Here is a 3,961-nt window from a genome sequence, read left to right on the forward strand (position 1 = left end):
AGTTGACCGTCTGACTCAGATTTGGGCAGATGCAGTGCCTCTATTCCTTTGGCTTTCTTATTCCGTTCCATGCAGCACAGCTGCTTCCTGCGATTTCTCTGAATGATTTATTCAGTCACAGTTTGTAGTGTTGGTGTGGTTTTGGCACTCTTTCAAGATGGCGCTGGTGAGGTCAGCAGTCATTGTATCTTACCCGATGTATTTTGGCTTGCAGAGGTGTTTTAAGCTGGTAAATTTGTGGTTTGAACTCTGACCATGTACTTGATTTGTGTAAGAGCAGACCTCTGAAGTGGAAGTTTAGATTGTAAATGTGCTGTTTTTCCCCAAAAATCTAAATCTGAGAGTTGTTGTGTTCATACATATGCTACATATGACAAACAGGAATGGAACAAAAATAAAGTCAGAAAAATTATAAACAAAATAACTAGATTGTGAGTAGTAACTGCACTCCAAATGCCGTTCTTTGTAACTGCTTTGAACTCTTCAAAGCTGAACATTTTTGTATCAGAATGTCACTTGTGGTGACATAGCATCTCATCCCCACATAAAAAAATTAGCCAGTTGAGATGGTTCAGGAAGAAACAGGTGAATGGAGAAATACACAACAGCAGAGAAACCCCCTAACCAGACCTGAAACGTGACACTCAAAACCCTTTTACCTATACATTCATACAGCACTTCATCTCACATCCATGGCCATCGACACTTTAATCAGCCGCAAGAAACATGACCAGATGTGCAGTTTTCCTTGAAGCAATGATGGTGAAAACTGGTGGTTGCACTCCTCATTAGAAATCAATATTTAATTTTTTTTGTTCAACTCACCAAAAAAAAAGTATTATAATCAAAGTCCATCTTAAGCATTTCTTCTCTGCAACAATCACTCCTCTCCAGCACCACAGAGGTATTTACTGCGGATGGCCAAGCAGACTTTTCTGGACCTGCCCCAAATGTTCTCCAATCGTTCTGACTGGTCGACTCTGACCCAAAATCCAAAACCACAGATGTATAGCCAATAAAATTCCTGACACATGGGTAAATGGCACTATGGGGTGTGTTTTCAAATGAATCCATAAACTTCCTGCGTAGTCAGTGCATCCTCCGTGCATCCTCCGTGCATGAAACTGAGCAGGAAGTAAGAGTGTGTGCGCAGTCGTGCATAAACAGTGTTTACAATACTTTTTCTGACCAACGGATTGTCAGAATGCATCAAAAACAGGCTACATTTCTTCAAGGAAGTGACTAAATGACTCACAAGAGTGGATTATTTATTAGAGGATTTTGTTGCTGATTCAACCGGTTTTATTGCAGAATCCCATGAATGAACAGCTGTTACTCTGAAGGTGATTCATGGTACTTGTAACGTTTTATTCTCAGCTCATCCTCATATTATATGCTGTTTAGATGTAAATATGTATGTAATGGTGAGCTTGACATGCACCATTAAGATAAGATAAAACTTTAATGATCCCATGATGGGGAAATTTGTGCATTACAGCAGCTCAATACAGAGAAAAAATGAAAAGGATGAGTAAGAACAAATAACTAAACTAAAATAGAATAGAATAAAATAAAATAGCAAAAATCTATACACATATACATAAGCACTATATACATAAATATATATATGAATGAATGAATGAATGAATGAAGTTTTATTGCCATGTGGGTGAACAAGTTCACACATTGGAAATTGCAGTTACAGAACACCATCCAAATACACAAACACAACACACATAGGGGGATATGTGTCCTCGGGTCATGCAGCCATTAACTTGCGGCGCTACCTTTGGCAGGAGGAGAAAACAACACATCATGGGGAAGTTAGGTTAAAAAAAAAAGTCATCTGGTACAGTGCTCAAAAGAGCACTATACCAGGGTCCAAAAAAAAACCACCTTAGCAAAGCATTTGCACATGTAAAGCAAGGACAGCGGCGGTAGGTGAGGTCAGGTCAGGAGGGGATGCAGACGGAGACGAGAGGTGGGGGCATTGTGGAGCCAGATGCCAGGATCCAGCCAAAACAGTTTGCTGATAGTGGTGGAATTTCATCAGCGGCCGTGATACACCAGACCCAGCTTCACAAGTCACAACGCGGAGTGGGGGAGAGAGCAGCCGCACACAGAGCCCTGGAGAGAGATATGGTTGCCAACCCAAGGCCGGCAGGGGAGCCGAATTCCTGATAACAAATGTTGTTTTGGAACAGGCTGCTTGTTTTTCCAACAGCCTTCAGTCTTACTGGGAAACCATTCGAAAATCCAATATTCCAAATTCGTTGATTGCCGTCCTCACTGTGCAGAACCGAACTGTATCTCCTGATCTAACCCCTCTCGCCTGCGAGCTCGCTAATCTTGCGGCTCAGGTCCACCAGGCTTTGAGTCTGAGTTTGTACGGCTCTGCTCAGCCCTTCCACCTGGGTCGGCAGCCTCTGCAGATGTCGAACCACCGTCCAGATTTTCTTAATTTGCCAGTAAAGCAGGTATCCACCGAGCCCAAACAGAGAGGATACTGCTACCAAAAAGCCGAATATGTAGGCGTCTTCCACGTCTTCCACTCCAAGGGCCGAGAAGCACACAGGTCTCCACGAGCTCCAAGAGTCGATGACGTATCCAACCGGGTCTGTTCCACTCGGACACGCAGGCTCCCCTGTCCCGGATCTCATAGTGGAAAAAATTCGATCAATGATGGAGAATGCCCAGTTTGCCAGATCCATGGTTCAATCTTGTTCTTATTCGGACAGTGTGTAAAAGACGCTCTCACAGCAAGCAGCAAGCGGAGAGATGGGGAGGGCAGGGAGAGAAAGATAGTGCGACCGTCTCCGACAAGAGCAGGAAGAGATCAGTGTCAATACCCACATTTACATATACACACAAGTCAAAACACTATATACGGATATCAACACAGAATTACACAGAAAATATCACCATATGCTGTTGTTACGGCACTTATATTGTGTGTGTGTGTGCTTTACATATGGAAATTTACAAGAGCAGTGTTAGGGCAGGGAAGGTTGTTATAAGTCTCGATGCGGCTTTCACGGGGGGTCTTTATTACATTTATTAAGACAGGATGAGGACAACGACTCAAAGCTTTTTTTGACCAGTAAGTGTCTAAAGTTTTACAAAAAACTTTATGCTTTGTGGTGGGCTTTGTGTAAGTTGTTTTGTTTGTGGGGGTGGGGGTATTTGTTTGGGAGGGCGTTGAAAGTTATGTATGTGTGAAGGAATCACTGAAAATAGACTGGGGTTTTTTGTGAATGAAGGCCTAACATTTTCCTTCTTTTACAAATTAGGGCAACCTCTGATTTATATGTCTATAATTATAATTAAGTCACACTATGAGTAAATTTGATTCCTCAGGGTACTATCTTTGATTAGAGCCCTCATTGTTGACTGTATGTTGAAGCATTGAGGAGTTACAGCCATGTGAAGTTTGTATATCAAAGGCTGGCTCACATGTGCCATTTGGTACCTCCAATGACACATGTGAGACCACGCCTGGAGATCAACACACAAAAACCTTTACAAAACAGTAGGTTTTTGTGTTATCTTGATAAAATTTGAAATACACATAGACAAGACTTCATTCTACAACATCATTATAATTTCCAGTCCATATCTTCTACACTCAGACAATTTTTGCCTCACCTAGATTTTTCTTGTTTGTTCTTTATGTAACTATACACTAATTCTTTTGTGTTCAAAACTTAATAGCTACATACTCATTACAATTACAGCATTTTTGACTGCAAAAATAAAAAATATAGCTTGTCTTCTTCACAAAGAGACCAAGCTTTTTGCATGTACTCCAAAGAGTTCAGGAACAGCAGCTGATTTAATTTGGGTATGCTTTTTCAGGCATTTTTGCTGCAGAAGAGAACTGCGGCGAATGCAGGAGCCCCCCAGCACCCAAACAGCAAAAGCTATACTTCTGTACAAAACCAGTAAGTGGGGGAGAGCTGAA

The sequence above is a fragment of the Archocentrus centrarchus genome, chromosome 18 (genome assembly GCF_007364275.1).
Source record: "Archocentrus centrarchus isolate MPI-CPG fArcCen1 chromosome 18, fArcCen1, whole genome shotgun sequence".
In the NCBI taxonomy this organism is placed as follows: domain Eukaryota; kingdom Metazoa; phylum Chordata; class Actinopteri; order Cichliformes; family Cichlidae; genus Archocentrus; species Archocentrus centrarchus.